The sequence below is a fragment of the Sinohyriopsis cumingii genome, chromosome 2 (genome assembly GCF_028554795.1).
Source record: "Sinohyriopsis cumingii isolate HCF-2022 chromosome 2, ASM2855479v2, whole genome shotgun sequence".
Lineage (NCBI taxonomy): Eukaryota > Metazoa > Mollusca > Bivalvia > Unionida > Unionidae > Sinohyriopsis > Sinohyriopsis cumingii.
In genome coordinates, this window is record NC_142962.1 from 160,471,056 (window position 1) to 160,498,967 (window position 27,912).

Consider the following 27,912-nt stretch of genomic DNA (forward strand, 5'->3'; position numbering starts at 1 on the left):
TCTGCCATTAAATATATTTTTTACAACTCATGCCTTTCCTAATCATCAAACTGCCAAGGTAGCACGGCTGTAAGGACAGTAGTTCCAAAGTAATCAAGAACAAATCATTGAGAACTGAATATCAGAAAGATCAGTGTTAAACCATTTCTGAAGTCAATGTGGCATGTCATACACCAAGGTATAGTTTATTAGTTATTTAAATTCTAAATGTTTCATAAAATTATACACAAAAAGCATTTCTTAATTAACAAATCTATAAATTTACCACACAAAAAATGGACCAATTTGCCTCCCTGGAAGGACCAGCATTCTTTTCTACCAAGGCTCATATGGCCACTTATGGTGAATGAAATGCCTATTAGCACAGTCAAGAAGATGGAACAGGTCATCAACAAACACCAGTCCAATGGGTGCCCAAGCAGTGTGGACAAGATGCTAACTGCTAGAGAGGAAACTCACACAGACAGGCATTGGAAATATTAACCACTGTGAATTCAATTTCTGCTTTGCTCCATGTAGGATCTGTGTTCATCACCAGCAAATTTGTATGAATGGAACCTGAGATGATCTCGTGTGCCCATTATGCCAGGAAAAAAGCTGCAGCATATTCTATCGTCATTTCAGCATGTCTTGGCTCAAGGGTGATACAGATGGAGATACAACAAGGTTTTGAGAGGGATGTCAGACATGTTGTAGAATCAGTGATGAAAATTCCGGTACCCAGAAAAGTCAGGTACCTAGCTTATCCAATTTGTTAAGAGACGGATGAAGAAAACTGCAACAACAAACAATGCTGGAATATTCCAAGAAGTAAAGTCATGGGAGTACAGAATAGACATGGAGAAAAAAACTTGTATTCCAAAGTTGTAAAGACATCATTTTATCTAGACCATGTCAATGGTCTCAGACTGCAAAGTGGATTATCTTGGTGAAACTGACTATCCCACAGGAAGAAAGAACGGAAGAGGCATATGAAAGGAAGATGGAGAAGTACCAGGAAGTGTTAGAGAACTGTTGAGCAAAAGGATGGAAAATATCTTTTCAGACTGGCAGTAGGGTGCAGGTAGTTTCTTGCACAGTTTACTGGGATAATTCTTTGTGCACCTGAGGAAGAGCATGGAAAATATAAGTGCAGACACTAAGCAAGGCAGCAGAACTGGCAGCCAACATAGGCAGTGTCTAATTCACACTGTCATCCTACCTTCTGAATGTATGCTGAGATGGGGGGAAAAATCATAGGGAAGGACAAGAACTAGGCTGGTAATGTCTTGGTAACTGTCGTCTAACTGTATATTAATGCACTTAATTCAAATTAAAAATTTTATTTGAAAATTGGAGTAAATATTTTTTTAAATTTGAACAATGCTATAGCTAACTATAATCTCCAATTGACATAAGTACATCTGGGATTTATGACCAGAGGATATGATAACCCTCACTGTTTATTTTATCACCGGGCTCTGTAGACCACTTTCAATCTTATTTGCACATCAAACAAGTAATATCTGGGATCTCAGTGGAGTTTCTGATCCCCTTAGCATGTTAGTCCCTGATTGTATGAAAGAAAGTAACTAGCATTTACTATTGAAAAATTATGAAGGATGAAATTCTAAGAATGAGTGATAGTTTAAACATGTGGAAGCTCTAAGAAATCTACTTATCTCATTCTGATCTGTATTGCTGACAATCAGTTTGAGTTGGCAGTGTGCATATGAATAATCTGGACAAAGTATCAACAACAATGAAAACAAAGAGCTCTAGAATGTACAGAACTCATAGAATCAGTAAATTATACCCTTGTCTTCATTTTCATAAATTTTCAAAACAGTGAAAGTCCCTTCACCCTGGCAATAAGGAGTCTGTTTAAAATCCACATACATGTTGTCTACTTCCTATATTTGATAGATATATAATAATATTAATAATAATAATAATAATGATAGTCCTTTGAATCTGAGGAGGACAGGTTCTGTGCAATCATCTATAGGCATGGTGTTGGCTTTGCAGTCCATGTCTTGACTTGCATAATAGATGACAGATAGGGCATTGGAAGTCTGTTGTAGTTGACTTGCATAATCGATGACATATAGGGCATTGGAAGTCTGTTGTAGTTATTGCAATGGATGCTGACCTGTGGTGATGCTCCCGGACCTCCTCCATCTACTTCTGGCATTCATTTTCAGTGTCAATTGTCACTTTGCAGGTGAGGGCATGCTAGCAGATTTGGTCCTGTACTGTTTTTCTTCTTTCTAGTTCTGATGGTTGTTGAGGCATTACATTTTGCACCAAAACAATCCATTAAACCAATTTCCAAATGTTGAACAAGTTCTAATAGTGAGTCATTGTGGAGGACGAAACCAAAGAAATCTCAAAATAAAAAGGTAATCCTCGCATTCAATCCATGGCATCACATAGCATTGAAAGAAAAATCTATGAATGCATATGCTGGTGTAATTGGTTTTATTTATGCATTCAAAACGTTATCAGATGCTTTGGGTTTCACAGATGCTCAGCATAATTACCAGATATGATCATGAAATTACATGCTTAGAGTGAATGCCTGGTTTTAAAAAAGGAAAAGTGTCTATCAAATGCTTGAGATGAAACTAAAGTATAACCAGTCAGATTTTCTTCAAATTCAGATACTGAAATCTACATGAGTGTAGCTGTAGGAAATTTTATTGTTATAACATTAACAGGGCAATACTTTCAAGACAGTGTCCATGGTGACCATACTAGGTGTCAGATTAGTAACATTTTCATTTTGTACCAACTAGACATCATAAGTCTTCAGGTGAAAATACTGATATCACTTTCCATCTGGGAGAAGTAGTAAAAAGATTTTCAAATGGATATCAGATCAGCATTATATTCATTTATGAGCAACTAGGCACCATAACATGTCTTCAGTGAAATCCCCATGTTAATATGACTTCTGTTGAGGGTTTTGTTTTGTTTTGTGGGGTCCGATGTTATGTTTCAACACATGATACAGGGGGCCCAGTATATTTGGTGGATGAAGAACCCCATGAAGAACCGCCAAGCCACAGGATACATCATTCAAGCTTTGTCACACACCCATGTTTGATGATGAGCCAAGACTCTAAATCACATGGACAGGTGAGTTGTTTGAGTGATCTGTAAAGGCAAGTACCTGACATCACTCTGCGACTTGAGGCCCCCTGTTCAAGTGGAGTAATAATAACAACATTTTGAAGAAGGCTGTTGTGGTGGCCATAATAAATGGTTATCAGATCAGCACCTTTTCCATTTGGACCAACTAAAATAAACAGAAGTCTTTTAGTGAAAACCCCACGTTGATATGACCATCCATTCAGAAGGAGTAATGATGACAAGATTTTCAAGATGGTTGCTGTGGGGGCCATATTGGATGTCCAAGTGGAACAGTTTTTATTTAGGATCAAATAAACATCATAAGCCCTCTGGTGAAACCCGTCAATATGATTTTCCATTCAGGTAGAATTGTGATAACAAAATTTGTCAGTATGGCTGTCATGGTAGCCATACTGGATATCAGTTTTATTATTATTTTCTCTAAGATCTAACAAGATATCATAAAAAATCTTCTAGCGTAAGCCTCATATTAATATGACCATCCATTCAGAAGGAATAGTGGCAAGTTTTTAAGATGACTGCATTGGCAACCATACTGGAATATCTGAGCAGCACTATTTTTCTTTAGAACCAACAAGATGTTGTGCGAATGTGTGTACAAAGTTTCAGGGCTATCCTCCAAGTAGTTCAGGAGAAGTAGTCTATGACCAACAGAGCTTAAATTTTCAGTATTTTGTCACCACTGTTCAGGGTAAAGCATCTTTGCTTGCCATGGGATGTCAGTCCACATCGCTTCATACTAAACCTTGGCATATATAGCTAGTAGAAACTATTTTGAAAATGTGCCCTCTTGTGGGTAAAAAAGTCCCTTCCCATAGCAAGCAAAATTAATCAACCAATGAGAGACCTCTTTTCGTGACCTGTTATGTATTCAGTAATGTGATTTCCATGTGCACTGATATGACATTAAAAGTTGTTTTAAATGTTTACATTAAAGAAACCTGTATATGACACATGCCATTGTACAATGAGGATAATATGGCTATTTCTATCTCCCAATTTAAATAGAACAAGGACTCAGACTGGATCAGTTTCTATCAGCTGCATCCAATCAGAAAGAAGAGCAGTAGAAACCAATTCAACTAAAAACATTTACATATACCAAGTGCTGATGTGGAACAAAGTGGAGTGACAACCTCTGACTAGCAAAGAGATGAGTAAACTTGATTCTATAAACTTTTCACATCATTATGTAGGCATGCCATTTTCATTAATAGTATGTATTATCAAGTAGAATCCTGAGATTTACATAACCCTTGGCGATATCGGACTCAGTGTAAAAGTAATTCTGGAAAATGACTACAATAATTTACTGGGTGAATACTATGTTTTACAGAAAGAATACTTCTCTTAAAAACACCTAAGATTTTGTACCTTTATTTGAAACTGATCAAATATAAACAAAAGAGGGAAAAAGAACCACATGTCAAAGTTAAAGGGGCCCTTAGTATTTCACTCCATAGTTTTGTTATTTGCAGTGGTCAGTTTCTAATAAAAAATGAATCACATTCTATGTTTATACAAACATTTTATCTGGAAATTCAAGCACTTGACATGGACAAAACTTTAATTTTCAAGCACTAATAATTAAGTGCATCCAAATATATGCAGAATGTTGATTATGGTCTGAAGAGTTAATGAGTGGCCGAGTGGTCTAAAGTGCTCTCCATTATGGATCACTGCCATCTCACCTCTATTTGTGTGGGTTCAAGTCTAGGATTTGGCCAATGTGGGTATGTGAGAAAGCTTGCCAGTACCTTCTCACGGGTTGGTGGTTCTTCCTGGGGTTTTCCAGGGCTCTTCCTCCACCATTATTACTGGCCGCCATGCATAGCCTATCATGTGCTGAAAAATGGCGTTAAACCAAACAACAACAATTTTAGATTAATGTATTTTATTCTTAGACATGAACACTGAACTATTTTGTATTGAACTAGTCCAGGGTTTAGAAACTAGATGAGAGGCTTTGGGGGATTGGGGTGTACACATCTACTTCAACAGTTTAACAGATTAATTTGCCATAGTTTCTGACTCCCTCTTGAGATTTTCATGTTTAAGCAAAACTATTCTAAATTTATTCCTACTGCTCACATTTAATTCTTTTTGTGCTTGTAGCTCTTGCCATGGCCAATGTCATCTGACTTCAAAGCACTTACACCCACCATTCCAATATCAATTTCCTCTTGATAAACACAAGGCTGATAGCTCTGTTCATCACTTTTGCCACCATACCTATATATACTACTTACGGCAATCACATTTGAAAATTTCTTTCCAATCTCAGTACATTACAATCATTTTTTTTATGGTTTTAACACAGCATCCTTTAATTTAAATTTCATGACATGGTTACAATCCCAAATGAAGTTGCATACTAATGAGCAAAGAACATATTATTTTCCAGTCAGATGTGTTTGCTTCAAAATTTCAAGGACTAGTGAGCATTTTCTAGCACTTCCAGTATTTGTTGAAGCTGACCTCATAGTCAGCATACAAAAATTCATGCACTTTTTAACAACGTCTGCAGTACAGCAGCTACAGTACAAGTCACACGTCACGTATGCGCATTTACTCATTTTCAATTAAATATAAATTGTTCTTTTAAAATCTAACACTACTTTTCTTTAACCAAAGTCTATTCAATCCTGCTTTTTTTAATGATCTGTACCTTAAGTGTCATCAAGAAACTTTCCAACAAAAATTATTGACCTCCACGGTCTTTTACAACGGTAGTCACGTACTAAACTTGGGTCAAGACAGGGCACTTCGAGTGGAATCGTCACAATATCGGGTAGTACAAATTTGTTTATCAATATGCATAGTGTTCATTGTGACATCACAGCATGCGACATTCAATCTGGATTGTACTGGATCACACCTTTAGGTTCATTTCATCTAAAAATGTCTACGTACTTTAACATTGGTTTTGGTGATTGCACTTCTTGGGGCATTTAAATAATGACTTTCCAAAGGACTGTGGATGTATAAGAATCCAAATGAAGTGAATATTTGCCACTTAAAGGTATGTAGAATCAAATTCTATAAAATGACACCCATTACTGAAATAATCAGTGTTGAATGCCTACATGACCTGTGTGACTTTTACTATAGGATCTGATGGGTAGGAAATTCTGTGTCCCCCACCCTCTAGATTTGGGGGACACATCACTCTAAATAAATATATGAAAATTATAGTGCATAGTGCACTAAAAGTGACAAAAAGATCAGACAATCTTATTTACTCCACACTTTTACCACCTTAACACTGTCATATTTTCCTTGAACATTCACATCATTGCAATACATGTTTTATCATGTAATCAAGTAACTGATGAAAACATTAATGTGTCTGAATATACAGTTAACCTAAAATGAGTTGCATCATGGAATTTTCTGCTCCGGATTTTGCCCCATTTAAATTTAGTGTTCACTCATTATATACCAAATTTATCATAATCTATGTGAATAACCTTTTTTCCCTAGAAATACCTTTCTTTTCAAAGTAACATATTAGTACTAAATTAGCATATTGTGTACTTGAATAATATTTATATTTATTTGTCGTTAACTTAACTTCATAATAAATTAAATCTTCCTTGCCATAGGTGTGACATTAACCTGGAAAATACATGCTAACAGTGGCATGCTCTGTCTTTGCAAGCATTTTTAATTTGGAAAAAAAAAGGTCAACAACCATGAGTGCAATTGTAAAGATATGCCAGTTTCACAAGATGGAGCTGCCTAAGGTACACTGCAATATGCATGGTTTGATGCAGATGATCACACAGGTAAAAATAAAAGTCAGTACATTTATACTGTATGCAGCATGTACGATACCAACTGTTATAACCAGTCAAATTAAATAAATGGGATGAAACTAAAGTGAAGAGATTCTCTGAATCATAAATATGTAAGGTAGGTCAAATAGAGACTTTATTGTTTCTTTTGTAACTTATAAGTCACACATTCCAAATTAATCCAGTCTGAATAAAACAGCTTTATAATAGTTTTGTAAAATTCATAATTAAGTATTCGTGCTTCGAATAAAATTAAATAATAATTAAAATATACAGATGACAATATTTTCTTTAACTGAATAAAAAAATCAATGATGAATACAAATAAATATAGATATTATATTGTAAATAATGGTCAATGGCTTTTTTGTAAAGTACATGATTGTGATATGGATTTATATACACAATGCAAGATGGTTACCACTTTAATGGCTATAATTATAATAAAAGGATAGAAAACTATTGACAAATTTCTCTTTATCATAATTAGGTCACACAATTAGCTCAAAGATCTGGCAAGATGCAAGATTATGTTTTGTATTTTTAAAATTATAAAAAAAACTTGATATCCAACATTGAAAATGTATATGTTGTGGCTGAGTAAATGTGCATACATAAACCATGTGACTTTTACTATAGTTTCAGCAGTAATTTCTCTTAATTGCAATGGAGTATATGTACCTGCATCTGGTCTTGTCACAATGATAATCGAACACTGATCTCTATGACAGTGTGTGGCAATGACATGATAATACTCAAGTTGGATAAAAAGCATATTTATTTCATCATACACCAGCAATAAGGTCCGTGAAAAAACAACTGGCACTGTGATACCAGCATACAACTGTTTAATTTTTGCTGTTGATGATGCAATTATTAATGCTGTAAAACGAATACAACGTTGCAATGCTCCAGTTATTAATGTCTTGAGAAATGTTACAACGTCCGTCTTTATATGCTGGCGCTTATTTTATTTTTTTATAAAAAAAAAAGACTTTCCCTGGATTTCCTCACTGATTGTCTGGGCTGTTTAAAAATATCATGTATAGGTGTTGTTAAAATAACTTCTAATTCCCAATATCTAGGTTAATGATTGATTGCTGTAATTTGGTTTACAGAGTATGCAGCGTGGCCTTAATTCAGATGTACTCTTAATGAAATAACTGCTAGTTCCGCTTACTTCTGCACGTTAAAGGTAAACAATTTTTACTTTATATATATATATATGTAATGATTCATTCATCTCACTTTCAGAAATTCGTATTGCCCACTCTGACAAAATCTGATTTCCCTATTTCAACAAATAATATCGGTCAGGTTGATTATTGCAGCATATGCCTGGGCAGCCATTTGGGTACTTATATGATGTACTGTTTCCAAAAGTACAGTATCCAAAGAAATGTCATCCACAGTACATGAAAGTATATCAAGGTATGCCAAAATTTTCTCCATTCTGCATGCACATAACGTCACCTTACACCTGTCAGTCTCTCAAAAGCACGTATTATTGGTAGAACGCCCCCACCCCTTACGCTATCCAACCTTCAGGTTCAAGCAACGCCGAACCTGACCCTGACCATACCTTATTTTTCGTCTGCTCCAGCTGATACCTCCGCTCTCTGATTTTGGTATCTAAACGGCTTAATAAATCTAGGAACAAAGTGCATTCCGACAGCAACAATTATAATAGCATACAGTACAAATTTCTTCTGTTTAGGAAGTTTCATTTTCCAAATAATCTGAAATCGATAAGCTGACTAGACTGGCCCTCTTTGAGCCTCAATAGCTAGCGTATATAGGAAAGAGCAGTAACGGGAAGTAACTCGTATGTAAAATCAAAAGTAAGGGTCAGTTGTTTTTATTTACATGACATTCGCACATGCCCTTCTGGGCTCACGCGACGTAAATCCAATCAATCAATCAATCAATCAATCAATCAATCAATGGCATTACCATATGAAGTAAGTTTTAAAAGAAATTGAAAATATCCATCACACACTGGACTGAAAAAAAATAATGCTGATGCTGACTTTAACTGGAAATTATTCCTAAGCTTTGCTCTTGTTTGACTACACGCTAGGGTCAAGTATTTGACCGCTGGTATGTCCACTAAATTGTTCGCTATCGTGTACAACATAGTCAGCTGGGCCTTGGTTCGCTTGGATTCGAGTGATTCCCACTGGAGATGGTTCAACACTGCACTGACACTGCTAGTATTACGGTTTCTATTTGTGGTGAATCTAGCAGCTCTTCTCTGAACTATCTCTATCTTATTTATATGTGGGTTCCACACAGTTGAGGTGGCGCTATACAGTTTCGCATTTTGCATAGGGTTAGGAATTTAAAGAAAAAGAATGTCCCCGGCTTTCCTCACTGGTTATACTGGCTATTTAAAAAAGACCTTGTATATCTTAGGTATAATGCAAAGAACCTTTAATTCCCTTTATTTTGGTGTATGATTGATGGGTGTACTATGGGTTATAGAGTATACAGCTTGGCCTTACTTCAAATGTGCACCTTTCAAAAAAGTGCTAGCTCTACTTGGTCATTTTCACTTCCTGAACTTCAGAGGTCAATTGTATAAAAAAGAGCCGATAACTTTTTTTACATTTTATATATTTGGTAATTCATTCATTGCACTTTCAGAAGCTGGTATTGTCTAGTCTGGCAAAATTCATTTTCCCTATTTTAATAGCTGCTATGTATAGTGTACTTTAGACTAATTCAGACTGATTTTTTAACACAAGGGAGCAGTCATTTTAGTTAGCAGTGTGCTTAAATCATGTAAAATTTCCAAAAGTACAATATCCAAAAGAAATATCATCCACATTACATTAATGTAGCATAGAGGTATGCAAACATTCTCTCCACTGTGCATGTTTTAAATGCGAACTACTTCACCTTACATACGTCACTCTCTCAAAAGTACATATTATCTGGTGAGCGCCACCATAAAGAAGATGTAGGTATTATTTTTTTATGATTTAATTATGTTTATATGGCTGAAACATTTAAGTCGCAAGCATCAAAACAATCCTTATGAATAATTCTCCTGCCTTTTTCCCCACAGAACAGTATTTATGAGTGTCAGAGTCTCTATCAAGTCCAGCCTACCCCCCCCCCCATGATAAAAGTGAGCTATTTTAAGAATGCACATTACATTTTGTAAACATAGCAACCAATGTTATGCTGAATGATAGGAACATGAAACTAGCCAGAATTATTTCTGAGATATCAACAATGAATTTTACAATTAGAAAAGGGAGGTAACTCATCAGCTTCATAAAGGTCAAAGGTCAAAGTGTAAAATATTTGCCTATTGTTTAATATGGAAGAAGCGAATTCACTTTCTCATCATTTATTTTTTATTTCATTGCAAATAAATGAAAAGAAACATTTTCACCATATATTTCTGTCACTTATTGCAACAGTTTTAAATTTAAGTTGACTCTATTCCTATATTCTAAGTCTTCTAATTTCCCCATAATTAAGGTCACTACTCACACAAACATACCTCATGGCAAATTATGTAAGCAAGAGAAAAACGATCATAATTAGCTTATTTTCATGCTTAAATGCAATATGAATGTACCATTTTATTCAGAACATCATACATAATTATATGAAAATAAAAAAAATAATTGCAAACATTTTTTTATTTTCTTTAAGGTGGCGCTATACAGTTTCGCATTTTGCATAGGGTTAGGAATTTAAAGAAAAAGAATGTCCCCGGCTTTCCTCACTGGTTATACTGGCTATTTAAAAAAGACCTTGTATATCTTAGGTATAATGCAAAGAACCTTTAATTCCCTTTATTTTGGTGTATGATTGATGGGTGTACTATGGGTTATAGAGTATACAGCTTGGCCTTACTTCAAATGTGCACCTTTCAAAAAAGTGCTAGCTCTACTTGGTCATTTTCACTTCCTGAACTTCAGAGGTCAATTGTATAAAAAAGAGCCGATAACTTTTTTTACATTTTATATATTTGGTAATTCATTCATTGCACTTTCAGAAGCTGGTATTGTCTAGTCTGGCAAAATTCATTTTCCCTATTTTAATAGCTGCTATGTATAGTGTACTTTAGACTAATTCAGACTGATTTTTTAACACAAGGGAGCAGTCATTTTAGTTAGCAGTGTGCTTAAATCATGTAAAATTTCCAAAAGTACAATATCCAAAAGAAATATCATCCACATTACATTAATGTAGCATAGAGGTATGCAAACATTCTCTCCACTGTGCATGTTTTAAATGCGAACTACTTCACCTTACATACGTCACTCTCTCAAAAGTACATATTATCTGGTGAGCGCCACCATAAAGAAGATGTAGGTATTATTTTTTTATGATTTAATTATGTTTATATGGCTGAAACATTTAAGTCGCAAGCATCAAAACAATCCTTATGAATAATTCTCCTGCCTTTTTCCCCACAGAACAGTATTTATGAGTGTCAGAGTCTCTATCAAGTCCAGCCTACCCCCCCCCCCATGATAAAAGTGAGCTATTTTAAGAATGCACATTACATTTTGTAAACATAGCAACCAATGTTATGCTGAATGATAGGAACATGAAACTAGCCAGAATTATTTCTGAGATATCAACAATGAATTTTACAATTAGAAAAGGGAGGTAACTCATCAGCTTCATAAAGGTCAAAGGTCAAAGTGTAAAATATTTGCCTATTGTTTAATATGGAAGAAGCGAATTCACTTTCTCATCATTTATTTTTTATTTCATTGCAAATAAATGAAAAGAAACATTTTCACCATATATTTCTGTCACTTATTGCAACAGTTTTAAATTTAAGTTGACTCTATTCCTATATTCTAAGTCTTCTAATTTCCCCATAATTAAGGTCACTACTCACACAAACATACCTCATGGCAAATTATGTAAGCAAGAGAAAAACGATCATAATTAGCTTATTTTCATGCTTAAATGCAATATGAATGTACCATTTTATTCAGAACATCATACATAATTATATGAAAATAAAAAAAAATAATTGCAAACATTTTTTTATTTTCTTTAAGGTGGCGCTATACAGTTTCGCATTTTGCATAGGGTTAGGAATTTAAAGAAAAAGAATGTCCCCGGCTTTCCTCACTGGTTATACTGGCTATTTAAAAAAGACCTTGTATATCTTAGGTATAATGCAAAGAACCTTTAATTCCCTTTATTTTGGTGTATGATTGATGGGTGTACTATGGGTTATAGAGTATACAGCTTGGCCTTACTTCAAATGTGCACCTTTCAAAAAAGTGCTAGCTCTACTTGGTCATTTTCACTTCCTGAACTTCAGAGGTCAATTGTATAAAAAAGAGCCGATAACTTTTTTTACATTTTATATATTTGGTAATTCATTCATTGCACTTTCAGAAGCTGGTATTGTCTAGTCTGGCAAAATTCATTTTCCCTATTTTAATAGCTGCTATGTATAGTGTACTTTAGACTAATTCAGACTGATTTTTTAACACAAGGGAGCAGTCATTTTAGTTAGCAGTGTGCTTAAATCATGTAAAATTTCCAAAAGTACAATATCCAAAAGAAATATCATCCACATTACATTAATGTAGCATAGAGGTATGCAAACATTCTCTCCACTGTGCATGTTTTAAATGCGAACTACTTCACCTTACATACGTCACTCTCTCAAAAGTACATATTATCTGGTGAGCGCCACCATAAAGAAGATGTAGGTATTATTTTTTTATGATTTAATTATGTTTATATGGCTGAAACATTTAAGTCGCAAGCATCAAAACAATCCTTATGAATAATTCTCCTGCCTTTTTCCCCACAGAACAGTATTTATGAGTGTCAGAGTCTCTATCAAGTCCAGCCTACCCCCCCCCATGATAAAAGTGAGCTATTTTAAGAATGCACATTACATTTTGTAAACATAGCAACCAATGTTATGCTGAATGATAGGAACATGAAACTAGCCAGAATTATTTCTGAGATATCAACAATGAATTTTACAATTAGAAAAGGGAGGTAACTCATCAGCTTCATAAAGGTCAAAGGTCAAAGTGTAAAATATTTGCCTATTGTTTAATATGGAAGAAGCGAATTCACTTTCTCATCATTTATTTTTTATTTCATTGCAAATAAATGAAAAGAAACATTTTCACCATATATTTCTGTCACTTATTGCAACAGTTTTAAATTTAAGTTGACTCTATTCCTATATTCTAAGTCTTCTAATTTCCCCATAATTAAGGTCACTACTCACACAAACATACCTCATGGCAAATTATGTAAGCAAGAGAAAAACGATCATAATTAGCTTATTTTCATGCTTAAATGCAATATGAATGTACCATTTTATTCAGAACATCATACATAATTATATGAAAATAAAAAAAAATAATTGCAAACATTTTTTTATTTTCTTTAAGGTGGCGCTATACAGTTTCGCATTTTGCATAGGGTTAGGAATTTAAAGAAAAAGAATGTCCCCGGCTTTCCTCACTGGTTATACTGGCTATTTAAAAAAGACCTTGTATATCTTAGGTATAATGCAAAGAACCTTTAATTCCCTTTATTTTGGTGTATGATTGATGGGTGTACTATGGGTTATAGAGTATACAGCTTGGCCTTACTTCAAATGTGCACCTTTCAAAAAAGTGCTAGCTCTACTTGGTCATTTTCACTTCCTGAACTTCAGAGGTCAATTGTATAAAAAAGAGCCGATAACTTTTTTTACATTTTATATATTTGGTAATTCATTCATTGCACTTTCAGAAGCTGGTATTGTCTAGTCTGGCAAAATTCATTTTCCCTATTTTAATAGCTGCTATGTATAGTGTACTTTAGACTAATTCAGACTGATTTTTTAACACAAGGGAGCAGTCATTTTAGTTAGCAGTGTGCTTAAATCATGTAAAATTTCCAAAAGTACAATATCCAAAAGAAATATCATCCACATTACATTAATGTAGCATAGAGGTATGCAAACATTCTCTCCACTGTGCATGTTTTAAATGCGAACTACTTCACCTTACATACGTCACTCTCTCAAAAGTACATATTATCTGGTGAGCGCCACCATAAAGAAGATGTAGGTATTATTTTTTTATGATTTAATTATGTTTATATGGCTGAAACATTTAAGTCGCAAGCATCAAAACAATCCTTATGAATAATTCTCCTGCCTTTTTCCCCACAGAACAGTATTTATGAGTGTCAGAGTCTCTATCAAGTCCAGCCTACCCCCCCCCCCATGATAAAAGTGAGCTATTTTAAGAATGCACATTACATTTTGTAAACATAGCAACCAATGTTATGCTGAATGATAGGAACATGAAACTAGCCAGAATTATTTCTGAGATATCAACAATGAATTTTACAATTAGAAAAGGGAGGTAACTCATCAGCTTCATAAAGGTCAAAGGTCAAAGTGTAAAATATTTGCCTATTGTTTAATATGGAAGAAGCGAATTCACTTTCTCATCATTTATTTTTTATTTCATTGCAAATAAATGAAAAGAAACATTTTCACCATATATTTCTGTCACTTATTGCAACAGTTTTAAATTTAAGTTGACTCTATTCCTATATTCTAAGTCTTCTAATTTCCCCATAATTAAGGTCACTACTCACACAAACATACCTCATGGCAAATTATGTAAGCAAGAGAAAAACGATCATAATTAGCTTATTTTCATGCTTAAATGCAATATGAATGTACCATTTTATTCAGAACATCATACATAATTATATGAAAATAAAAAAAAATAATTGCAAACATTTTTTTATTTTCTTTAAGGTGGCGCTATACAGTTTCGCATTTTGCATAGGGTTAGGAATTTAAAGAAAAAGAATGTCCCCGGCTTTCCTCACTGGTTATACTGGCTATTTAAAAAAGACCTTGTATATCTTAGGTATAATGCAAAGAACCTTTAATTCCCTTTATTTTGGTGTATGATTGATGGGTGTACTATGGGTTATAGAGTATACAGCTTGGCCTTACTTCAAATGTGCACCTTTCAAAAAAGTGCTAGCTCTACTTGGTCATTTTCACTTCCTGAACTTCAGAGGTCAATTGTATAAAAAAGAGCCGATAACTTTTTTTACATTTTATATATTTGGTAATTCATTCATTGCACTTTCAGAAGCTGGTATTGTCTAGTCTGGCAAAATTCATTTTCCCTATTTTAATAGCTGCTATGTATAGTGTACTTTAGACTAATTCAGACTGATTTTTTAACACAAGGGAGCAGTCATTTTAGTTAGCAGTGTGCTTAAATCATGTAAAATTTCCAAAAGTACAATATCCAAAAGAAATATCATCCACATTACATTAATGTAGCATAGAGGTATGCAAACATTCTCTCCACTGTGCATGTTTTAAATGCGAACTACTTCACCTTACATACGTCACTCTCTCAAAAGTACATATTATCTGGTGAGCGCCACCATAAAGAAGATGTAGGTATTATTTTTTTATGATTTAATTATGTTTATATGGCTGAAACATTTAAGTCGCAAGCATCAAAACAATCCTTATGAATAATTCTCCTGCCTTTTTCCCCACAGAACAGTATTTATGAGTGTCAGAGTCTCTATCAAGTCCAGCCTACCCCCCCCCATGATAAAAGTGAGCTATTTTAAGAATGCACATTACATTTTGTAAACATAGCAACCAATGTTATGCTGAATGATAGGAACATGAAACTAGCCAGAATTATTTCTGAGATATCAACAATGAATTTTACAATTAGAAAAGGGAGGTAACTCATCAGCTTCATAAAGGTCAAAGGTCAAAGTGTAAAATATTTGCCTATTGTTTAATATGGAAGAAGCGAATTCACTTTCTCATCATTTATTTTTTATTTCATTGCAAATAAATGAAAAGAAACATTTTCACCATATATTTCTGTCACTTATTGCAACAGTTTTAAATTTAAGTTGACTCTATTCCTATATTCTAAGTCTTCTAATTTCCCCATAATTAAGGTCACTACTCACACAAACATACCTCATGGCAAATTATGTAAGCAAGAGAAAAACGATCATAATTAGCTTATTTTCATGCTTAAATGCAATATGAATGTACCATTTTATTCAGAACATCATACATAATTATATGAAAATAAAAAAAAATAATTGCAAACATTTTTTTATTTTCTTTAAGGTGGCGCTATACAGTTTCGCATTTTGCATAGGGTTAGGAATTTAAAGAAAAAGAATGTCCCCGGCTTTCCTCACTGGTTATACTGGCTATTTAAAAAAGACCTTGTATATCTTAGGTATAATGCAAAGAACCTTTAATTCCCTTTATTTTGGTGTATGATTGATGGGTGTACTATGGGTTATAGAGTATACAGCTTGGCCTTACTTCAAATGTGCACCTTTCAAAAAAGTGCTAGCTCTACTTGGTCATTTTCACTTCCTGAACTTCAGAGGTCAATTGTATAAAAAAGAGCCGATAACTTTTTTTACATTTTATATATTTGGTAATTCATTCATTGCACTTTCAGAAGCTGGTATTGTCTAGTCTGGCAAAATTCATTTTCCCTATTTTAATAGCTGCTATGTATAGTGTACTTTAGACTAATTCAGACTGATTTTTTAACACAAGGGAGCAGTCATTTTAGTTAGCAGTGTGCTTAAATCATGTAAAATTTCCAAAAGTACAATATCCAAAAGAAATATCATCCACATTACATTAATGTAGCATAGAGGTATGCAAACATTCTCTCCACTGTGCATGTTTTAAATGCGAACTACTTCACCTTACATACGTCACTCTCTCAAAAGTACATATTATCTGGTGAGCGCCACCTGAGCAGTACTCGAGACCTGGTCAAACCAGCGTGAAATATGCTGCACATTGTTGATTTGGAGGTTTCGGCGCAGGAAACCAAGGTTACTGTTCCATATTTTCGCTATCTTGTTTATGTGCCTTTTGCAAGAGAGGTCTCTGGACAATTCCACCCCGAGATATTGTGTGTTGCCTGCTCAGCGGCTAGCTTGTGCCCCTTAAGAGTATATTCGTACAAGACTGATGATTTCTTCCTGTAAACTCTCTGGATGCTGCATTTTTCTGGGTGGAACGACATATCATAAGTTTTTTTTCTTTTCTTCCCAGAGGGCCATTTGGTTCAGGTTTTCTTGAAGGATCTCACAATCCTTGGGGACATTTATTTCCCGGTAGACTAGACAGTCATCTGCAACAAGTCTTGTGTTGAATTTGACATTGGCAGGTAGGTCATTGATGAACACCAGAAAGAGGATGGGACCCCAAACACTCCCTTGAGGTACCCCACACATTAAACAACGCCACGCGGGTTAACCGCGTATGCAACCCAGTGAGTACATGGACCAGAACGGCCATCGAGATTAATGAGACCAGTTTCAACGTGGTTTGGTTGTTCCGGTAACTGATCACGCATGAAAACACCTCTAAAGTTGTTTTTTTTTGTTGCATTTTTTTGTTTTTGTTTTTTGTATTTAATCGCAGAGCAGTATGAAGTGAATTAAAACTGGACATTGAGAGTTTTAGCCAAACGTCCCCGACAGTCGCATATCTTGACCGTACTTCGTTCCTGGTAATCTTAGACCCCGTCTGCCTCCTCCCCTTTTTTTTTGATGTATTTAAAACCTGTCCTGTTAGTAGTGAAGGGGGATAATATAGCGACAATGGGAATTAGCATTACAGGACCCCTTGGGAACATATAGCGACAATGGAAATTTAACATGGAGAAAAATCGTGGGAACATATAGCGACAAGGGAAATTTAACATGGAGAAAAATCGTGGGAACATATAGCGACAAGGGAAATGAACATGGAGAAAAATCGTGGGACTGTTGAGCGACAAGGGGATTTGAACATGGAGAAAAATCGTGGAAACATATAGCGACAAAGGAAATTAATATGGGATTTTGTTTTTAAAAAAAAAGAAAAAAAAAAGGGGGTAGGCAATGGAAAGACTATCTCTTTTCGAGAAATATGGCTGGCCCTGAAAAGGGCCTTTGGGTTTTCTTCTTCTTCTTCTTCTTCTTCTTCTTCTTCTTCTGCTTCTAATTTCTTCTTTTCCTCCACCAAGTTCTTATTTTATCTCCTACACTCTTCTTCCCTTTCTTTTTTTTCTTCTCCTCCTCTTCTTTCTTCTTCTCTTCCTCCTCTTCTTTCTTCCTCTTTTCATTTTCTTCTTCTTTTTCAATTTTTTCGTTCCATTTGCGTATTCTTATTCTTTCCTCTTCATCCTCCTTCTCCTCCTTGATCTCTTTCATGACACCACTAATCTTGTCCTTTGCTTTTCTTAAGTTATTAATTTCCATCTTTACACGATGGGGACTATAGGAATAATGGTTCAACGAGTCTTATTAGCATCTGTTCCATTATTCCTAAGTTGTCTAAAACGTCTTGCAAGGTTTGTATTTTGTCCATTTGGTTCGACGCCATCTTCTTTTTATTCTTTGCAGAATGGTTTGAACAACGAACACTGTGGGTTCTTATAGTGAAAGCGCGGACGTGAAAGAAAACATCCCCCTAAAAACATAAAATGGATCTTACCTAGATCATGACCAAACAACGCGCGGACGTGAAGGAAAACATCCCCCTACTTTTTCATTTCATATAATATAACCCAAACTATACTCTCCACATTTGCTAAGAAACAATAAAGAAACCCATAATCTACTATTCGCACAAACATACCTTTACTCTTACAAACACAAACACACCAACACATACCCTCACACTATCTTAAAAAAGAGTTAGTGTTTATTTTCACACTACTCTACCTACACACATTGGCAAATTAATAGTTATTTCTTTTCTAGAGTATTGGATAGCCCTGAAAAGGGCTGTTTTTTTGAACTCCAGATGCAACTATCTAATGATTACACCTTCCTGGCCTGGCGCCACACACGCATCTTCTTCCCCAGTCTCCTTTCACCTTTCTTCTGGTGAGCGAAGAGGGAGGATGATTCGCTTCATCACCCCAATCTTCTGTGTCGGGAATATTGAACGACATCCTCTCTTCTCTTTTCTTTTCCTCCTCTTCCCTCTGTCTTCTCTCCTCCTCTTCCTTCTTTATTCTTTCTTCTTCTATTATAGCCTCCACAGCCAGTTCATTGACCAGGCGCCTTACATATTCCAGATGTATCTGGAGTTCAAGAAGTTTGCTTATTCTGCTACTATTCATTCTTGTGTTGATCAATCAACAAGGGTAGCTAGACTGTCCAGCGAGTTTCAATTTATAGTGAAAGCGCGGACGTGAAGGAAAACATCCCCTAAAAACATAAAATGGATCTTACCTAGATCATGACCAAAAACAACAACAACGCGCGGACCTAAAAGAAACACTCACTCACTTTTTATGCTACCCATCACTATTTTAAAATTTTTTCATAAATCACTTCAATAGACTTTTTACATACGCAAAGCAATCCAATTTAACCCCAAATACACACCTCAAACACCAAAAAAGACATCATTTTAATCTACTATCCATACCAACTTACTTGATCACTTACAAACACAAACACACAAACACATACCCTCACATTTTTTAAAAAGAGTTAGTGTTTATTTTCACACTACTCTACCTACACACATTGGCAAATTGATCGTTATTTCTTTTCTAGAGTATTGGGTAGCCCTGAAAAGGGCTGTTTTTTTGTTTGCTATGGCATTCTTTTTTTAGTTTCTAAGAATGCGATGTCCTCTGAGGATTGACTTTCTGGCGATAGGTCTGCTTCTTCGGAAAGAGAAGAAGAACTCTTTGGTGTCGATACGACAATCGACAAAGCCTCTGTCAGCTTCAGGTTGTTGCTGCTGCTGTTGCTGTTGTTGCTGCTGTTGCTGCTGTCTCTGAAGTCTGTACTTCTCTGTCCATTCTTCTTTCTCCCTGTTCATTTCTTCTCTGAAGAGCTCTTCTATCAGGTCTTCAGTGATTTTTAACATTCTCACATTCTCTATTTCTTCTGGCTTCGGTATCAGACTGTGTCTGACCCTATGCAAATTCACGTAGGCTTCGTTGAGCTTAGCTAGTTTGGAGCACATCTTCGTAGGAGGATGAGTCAACAATGGATGGTTAGACTGGAAACAACCCCGGTTCTTAAAGTCAAAGCGCGGACGTGAAGGAAAACATCCCACACGGTTTTCGAGCCGCAACGTTCATGAGAGGGATAGTAAGAAATGAAAGAGCATCAATCCAACATTCTTATAGCTAAACAAAAGACAAAGGCATTTTTTTCTAAACACAACATTTTTTATTCAAAAATCACTTAACACTAAACATCAACATTTCTAACATTTTTTAACAATAATCCAATACTATAACATCAAACAATCTTTTTCTAATCACAAACATTTTTTTCTTCAAATACTAACTACTTTGAACAGGGCTGACAACGTTGTGAATGAAATTGTGATTTCCACTGTTGGAAATCATTAGGCCATTGATGGACACTACGTTTCCTAGCTTGAGACAAAAGATAAGCATAATGGTCACAAAACCATCGATCTACTTTCACATCGTTTCTAGCAGAAGAACGAGGATCAAAATGAGTCACTAAATGTTCTAAGGAATAGCCCAGGCTGCGATGATGCAGAAAATACACGCAGTACTGTCCACACACCAAAGAATCTGTGCCTTGTAATTTCACGTTATTGAATCGGGTGGTTTGAGCATTTCTTCTCATAAAGTCGATGATATCGTCTTCCAAAGGGGGCAATCCGTACGAATCGAAATATTCCACACATCCTTCTTGAGGAAAGTAGACGGCTACCCAGTGGGTTCCTGGGAGATGACTGTCGTCTGTGTTGATCACGTAAGCTTGATGGTCTTTAGGTTTGCGATGAGGGAGTTCATCTTTAGCACAGACGACAGGATTCCAAGAAGCCGTATACGAACTGTGGTTCAAAAGGTAATAAAGTTCCCAGGTATCCATTGTTTTGTGTTTTTTTCTTCTTCTTCTTCACAGGTAATAATAAGTCGTCAATTCGATCCTGACTTTTTGCTTGAAAATGTCTGACGAATAAACGGTTATTCGTTCTGTTTCCTCACTCTGATTCAGGAGAGCTTCGATACGATGGATCTCTTGACTGGTTAATGGTGGACAAGAATGTTCACGCAAGTCTTTATACCACTGGTGCAACACGTCTTTGTTCGAGATGAGACTCCAAGCTTCGTCCAGATACTCGTCCAATTTTTCTTCTTGACTTAACATCAGGCATTTATCGTGTTGAATTTGACTGGGATGATCGTTTTGACATCCATAACAATTTTTCTTGATCAATTCCGTCATTTTTTCGACCAAGTGTTTGGCAAAACAGGAGACTAAATGGGCTTCTTGTTCTGGCCATCTCGACTTCATCATGATCACTTCTTCTTTTTCCACGGTCTCCTCACATTCCATCTCCAAAGTTTCTCCACTAGGTAAAGAGGGACAACAGTCTTCCATGGTTTCTAGTAATCTAGGATGACTTCTCTCAAACTGTTGATTTCTATGGTATTATCGAATTCTGCATACAGGATGACGTTCACTGTCTCTTTCAGTGGTTCTGCAAACTGAAGTTCCACACGAATCTGGCCTGATTTTATAGGGTGGAAATGTCCCTCGTCGCTGCCTTGGTCTGGAGTGAAATCAAAAGCCCACAAAGCATAGCCTCCTGCGTAATCCTCGTACGTAATACCGTGACTGGTGTTGGTTCCTAACTGTCCGGTGGCTTCGTACAGGGACAAGTACGATCTCAAGTAATTCTTCTCTTTAAAGTCAGGTTCGAAAGGTCGGGTACACAAGGTTTTGCCATCGCGACTGACTTCGATTTTCTTCACGTTAAAGTGTTGAAAGTTGAAAGGATTTTGAGCGAAGGCTCCGTTGAAGGCTGAATTCGAGACCATACCAAGGATCAAACGTTTGGGTAGCTGTCCTTGGAACAGATGATCTTCGATCATGGAATGATGTCCAACGGGAATGGTGAACGTTTTCACTTCCACGCGTCGTATGGGATACTTGGCGGTCGTTCTGCTCAACGTTTGACTGATGTCGTTACCTACTTTGGGTAACACTTCCACGCGTTGTACGTAGAGTTTGGCCTCTTCGATTTTGCTTTTAGGAGCCTTAGCATCCTCAGCCAACAAATGGAAAGCGGTACTGCTACGATTCAGTCTCAAGCGGACATTGACTCCGTTTAGCAAATATTTCTCTTGCAACCACATGTCCAAATGCAAACGATCCATCAGTTCTAAACTCTTCTTATCTAAGATTTTGAGTTCTCTTTGCTCAAAGCCGCTATTGGTTCCATCTACAAGGTCGAACTTGCCCGCTTCGTCAGGTTCCCACAGCACACAAGCATTGAGATGGGTATCCTTGGCATCTATTCCGTACGTCAAGAGATTTTCCAGGTAGGCACGGTAAGGGTAAGTATCCATGCTGCTGCTGACCGGTTTGTTATTCAAGTACAAGTCCACTCCACTAAACAAGGAATGCATGAAATTGTTGACGGGAGCTATATTCTCAGTGTCATCTACTGCACCATCATCCTTATCTAGAACTTTGACTTTCAAGTACAAGTAACTGCTATTCAGATCGATGTAATCTTCGGGCTGTCCTTTGATTTCGAACTCGATGGGAGCTGAGGCTGTCAATGAGGAGACGGGATGAAATTCCACCCATTGAGATTCTTGCATCGTCATCATGGTGGGGGGCATGGCAAACAGATCCAGTTCCGTCTTGGAACAAGCGCAAGACTCTCGGTGCATCATTTTTTCTCTGTGCCTCAATAATCGAAAACGTCTAAGTCTCGAACGGTTCTTCTTTTCTTAGCCTTTCTCGCTTGAAGTCTGGTGAAAGGGTGTTTTCTTCGTCGTCTCTTTCTGCCTTGTCTTTGCTGAATGCCTGACTCGGTAGTGTGCAGAACATTTATAGGTGTGTCTCGTCGGCCCAAAATGTCTTTGCCCGTTTGCAGCAAGACATTTTTGCCAGCCCTCATGAAGGCTTCTTTAGGGTTTTGTTTGTCGATGATGACATTTTGGAGAAATTCTTTGCCTTGCGTCAGTGCCGCATCTTTCAAGGCGTGCAATCCGCGTGTCACCATCGGTTTCAAGACTGGGGCCACCGAACGAAAGGCCGATTTTAACATGTCTCCTAAGCCGTGTCCTCGCTGTCGTGCAACCCCTCGGTACACTGGATACATGACTTACTTACGAGTCGTGAGAAAACCGTTTTCGAAAATGGAGTTTCACCGTGACTTTTCCTTTGGTGAATGGAATATTTTGTCCTAAATCTCCTTTTATAGTAATGTTGACCGTGTCCAAATACGACTTGCTGACAGGTAAATAGTGAGGATGGACAAATTCGCGGTGGACGTGGTAAGTGTTTCCACCTTCCTCGTCAGCGTTTGCGGCAGAATCCACTTTGAAAGGAATGACACGCAGTAACGGCACAGAGGTGTGTCCCACCACGTTATACTCCACCATATCGGAGTACACGAACATCAAATTTAGTCCTTGGTTCAGTTCTACCGGGGTATGAAAATACTTGACAAAAGTATCGTTGTCAGAAATGACTAGTAATTCGCCTTTTTGTTGTTCTACTTTCTTCCTCAGCTCCATGTCACCGCCCAACATGTCAAACAATTCAGGACAAAATAAGAAAGACATGATTTTGGGCCCCTCAGGAAATTTTATCAGGAAGCGACGAGCTGTTTTGTGGTACTCCAGGGTGACACTTTTTTTGACATGCTCTAAAGCTTTCAGAAACACACCATTAAACCTGGTGGCTATGGTGTTGACCACTAAAATAATAGCCTGGGGGAATGAACAAGTGATAGGTGGTCCACTTTAGATTTGGTGTACGGGTTTTCTTGTCATATTTGCTATGGGTATCCAAGTACTGTTGCATTTGTTCGTCATGAACTTCCACATCAAATTTATTTTGATTGGGAAGGACATTGAGGACTTGGGTCGGGTGAATCATTTCCACTAAAGCCACTTCCCAATGGGCTTCGTGATCTAAGGGGATGGCTTGAGGTAATTTGGCCGTGTAACAGCACAACGTGTTATTGGGAAACACCTCCATGGAACTGTCACTGGGTAAGGTCAAGTAAAATTGGTTTTCGTGACTCATAATTCTAGAGTTCTGTGGCTGTCCGAGGGGATATTACTGGACGTCAGAGGCGTGTCTCCACCCAAAATGGGGTTCTGGTTGTGGTTGTGACTGACACTGGCACTGGACACAAGGTTCCCGGGGTTCCCGTTCGAGGAGAATTTCAGGGAGGGATTGGGAAGCAGGTAACCGATGCAACTGCTCAATAAAATGGTCCACAATTGTTTGTCTCCTTGTTGCAAACTCAAATTGGCGATGGCTGCCCCGATGACACAATACACCACGAAGATTTGGCAGAAAAAGACGATTTGCGTTTTAGGCACACGTTCTCCGCACCACACCCACAAGGGTTGTTTTTGTAAATCTTGCACAGAAGAACTAGGGGAAGAAGGAGTGGTCGACGTAGCTGCGTCTGATGTGTGAAAGGGCATGATGGTCACTTCTTCTTTTTATAGTCGATGACTTGCGAAGCGTCGATCCAAGAATCGAAACTGGGTGGATATCCTTTCCAACGTACTTTGACTTCTTTGATACGTCGTTTGCCCACTTTACGGGTTCTGCGTTCGAGAATGCTTTCGATGTCGTACACGTCGTCTTCTTTTTTGGTCACACGTTGTAACTCGGGCAAATAAAACGTTCCTTTGAGCACTTCTCCGTTCATGTCTTCCAATTTATAGACGGCAGGATGACGGCCATGCACTCGTCCAGTGACGCGAAACAATTCGGTCGTCCAGTTAGGTAAGTAACCTTTGTCGAAAGTGCGTTTGGTTTTGCCAATGCGCACCCAATCTCCTACGGTCAACTCTCCACTTTTCTTGGGGACAGCCCTCGTCGGGGACGTACCAAACAGGCGCTCAAACACGAGCACTTCGTTGTCGGGAGTCACGTCTTGCGGGGCACGTCCGATGCTTCGATGGTAAGATTGGTTGTACGCTTGCACCAGGTGCGGTAAGATGTCGATGTACTTCAGAGTGTGGTGATGCGTAAAATATTTCCACATGCGTTCTTTCAAAGTGCGTTGAAAACGTTCCACGATGCTGGCTTTGGTTTCGGGATTCTCGGTGGTAAAAAAATGAATGTCACGTTTCTTTAATTCTTTTTGGAAAGCTTGGTTCAGAAATTCGGTGCCTTTGTCCGTTTGCCATCGAAGAGGGTGACGACCGCTTTGTTTCAACACTCGTTGCAGGGCTCGCACTAACTCGCTGCTGGATTTGGAAGTCAAGGGCACGACCCAGGCAAATTTGGAAAAGACGTCGATGACACAAAACAAATATTTGTAGCCGCGATTGTAGCTGGCCAAATGAGAGACATCGGCTAAATCGGCTTGCCATTGATGATCGATGCCTTCCACTCGGGTGGGACTTCTGGCAAACTTGCGTCGAATGGGTTTGTGTAAAGTGTAGGTAGCTTGTTCTTGTAACCATCGTTGCACTTGAGGTAAACGGAGACTTTTCAGTCGAGTTTTGGCAGCACGATACAATTTTTGAACTCCTGCGTAACCTGCAGGATGTGAGGGATCGTAGTAAATGCTGGCTAAGACTTTTTCCATTTTTTATTTTGTGTTGGTGTGTTAATAAGTCACCCACTCTTCGGTGATGCTACTTTGGGTGGGTCGAAAGGGTGGTTTGGAAACGGATTTACGTGTCCGATGGGCTACGGGAGTAGAAGTCGAAGGTAGTGGTGGTGGTGGTGGTGGCAATGGAATGGCTTTGGTCTTCTTTTCTTTTTTCGCTTCTGGTTTCCCTTCTTTCTTTTTCACTTCTGTCGAAGGAGGCGTGGACATCATCTTTTTAACCCAAGCTTTCATTTCTTCTCGTTGGGGTGTAGGGGACGGGGTCAACAAGGATGCTGCAATCTTACTCGAAATGGGAGCTGCTGACGGTGTTTGAAACACTTCGCGCATCTCTTCTTCCTCAGGTCTTTGTGGGGTAGCATCTCTGGTGACCCTTGGGGATGGTAGTGGTGGTAATGATGATGATGGTGCTGGACTTTTCATCAAGGTCTTAAAATCTTTTAGAGTGGGTAAAGCTGTTTCGTCTAAAGCTTTCTGGTGAAAGAGTTGCAGTCGTTGCAAGAGTTGACCGTACTTTTGCGATTTTTCTGTTTCGGACAAATCTTGGCGATCCATCAAGGACTGCAATTCGTGTTGTAACTGGGACATCTCGCTCAAATTGGGATTGGGAGGTAAATGCGGGGTGCGTTGTTCTTGCCACCGATGGTATTCCATCCATCGTTTGTAAGGCACTAAAGCTAGTTTTCGTCCTTCCATGGGGTTGTCAGGGGTCGATTCTGAGATCTTGGGACTTTCGAAGGCATTTTTATCTTGCTCCCATCAGTCCTCCCAACATGGTTCCCAAGACTCCTTTCAGTATGGGGCCTAACAAGAGAGGCAAAATGCCTCCACGTTGAACCAACATCTTCTTTTTTTGACGAATGGGAATTTTCTTTTGAACCATTTGGCGAAGAACGTGACGATGTTTGCCTAAGCATTGTTTCTGGTGTTTGGACAAAGGGATCGTGCCTTTCAAAACGTTCAAACAACATTCGCACACGGTATCGATGACCTCTTTGGAGGCCGTTTGAATGAGTTTTTTTCGTAGGGGTGGAGAAGCTTTGGACAGGACAGATAACAGGTCCCCATGTTTGGCTAAACGTGGTGGCAGTCCTTTCCTTTTCTTTCCTTGGGGTTTTCTGGAGGGTGACATCTTTGAGTCTTTAGGAGCACCAAAAGAACACTGATACCCTACTTGGTCACAGGCCTTTTTTATACTGGAACGCGTCGCCACTGATTGTCTTTACGGCGTATCAACTTCATGACAGGCATGACACGTCGTGCAGGGGTACGTAACGGACTAAATCGAGTCAGTTCTTGCTTGGACAAATCCAGTAAACTTTGTAACATGCCCGATCTTTCATGGACTTTGATTTTGGGAGAAGGTAATTTGTGAGCAGCAGCCACTGCCGCTAAATTGGAAGGTCCTGCCACTGGGGAAGTTCTTTTGGGGGTCATCAACGGAGAAGTTCTTGGTGTGATTAACGTCTCCAAGTACTCTTCAGTTCCTGGTGACATCAACGGAGAAGTGGATAAACGTGAGGCTGTCGGAGACACAGTCACCGCTGTGGCAGGTCGTGGTTTGCGAGTGTAAGGCTGCGTCCTGGCCGCAGTGCCTCTCTTGCGACTAGTTTTCTTCGGTGGACTTTTCTTTTTCTGAGGACTTTTCTTTTTCTGAGGACTTTTTCTCTGTTTCTTTTTCTGGGGGCTTCTTTTCTTTTTTCGGGGTGGTGTCTGGTAAGAGGAGGGTCCCGCCACTGGAGAAGTTCTTCTCTTTGGGGACCTGGTCTTTTTCTTCTTGGGGCTTCGTTGAACTTTTGTCTTAGGGATAACTTTGGGGGCATTAGGATCCCATCTTAAGAGTGAGCGAATGATGACCCCTCCTAGAGTACCGCTCCCTCCAGGTTTCAAAATGATTTGTTTTTTGGTTTGAGTGTCGATGCGGGGATCGGCCAGTTGGACCAAAGCGACTTTGTTTCGATCGAAAAAGCCTTTGGTTTGATGAGGAATCTGAATGATTCCTTGGAGTAATTGACATGCCGTCACCGTAAACCATCGTAAGACTTCTTTGAGACTAGCTTCTAAGACACGAGCTCGTGTTTGTGGATCTTTTTCTCGACTGATGCCATACAAGGCACGAATCAATTTGACGGGAAGATGCGACTGAAGGGACGTCATGTTCGCACTGAGTGTGAGACAGACGAAAAAGGGTCTGAGGTTTTTATAGATTTTTTGATGGGGAGTGAAATGAAGTCGAGGACGGAGACGTGTACAGGACAGGCCCTCCGTCTTGGCACCAGTGGTGAAACAAGTGGGTACGAAATCGCAAATCCTCGGGAGTGGTAGGTTTCAAAT

The 27,912-nt window shown here is 38.0% G+C and overlaps 2 protein-coding genes across 7 annotated transcripts in view; one reads left to right on the top strand and one right to left on the bottom strand.

The window, feature by feature from the left end:
- Positions 1–8,715, bottom strand: part of LOC149806212 (transmembrane protein 186-like) — a 28,793-nt gene extending 20,078 nt beyond the window's left edge. For 2 of the 4 annotated variants that reach the window (XM_089951162.1, XM_089951167.1), the window contains exon 1: positions 8,515–8,715. The gene's annotated coding sequence lies outside the window, so the exon portion shown is untranslated. Of the gene's footprint in view, positions 1–8,180; positions 8,320–8,405; positions 8,495–8,514 lie in introns of those variants that run through there. The other 2 variants (XM_089951165.1, XM_089951163.1) reach the window with 2 other exon arrangements.
- LOC149806213 (uncharacterized) overlaps positions 7,750–27,912 on the top strand; it is a 37,340-nt gene continuing 17,177 nt past the window's right edge. Inside the window, exon 1 of one of the 3 annotated variants that reach the window (XM_089951158.1) lies at positions 7,750–8,127. The gene's annotated coding sequence lies outside the window, so the exon portion shown is untranslated. Of the gene's footprint in view, positions 8,128–8,245; positions 8,364–17,129; positions 17,150–27,912 lie in introns of those variants that run through there. The other 2 variants (XM_089951159.1, XM_089951160.1) reach the window with 2 other exon arrangements.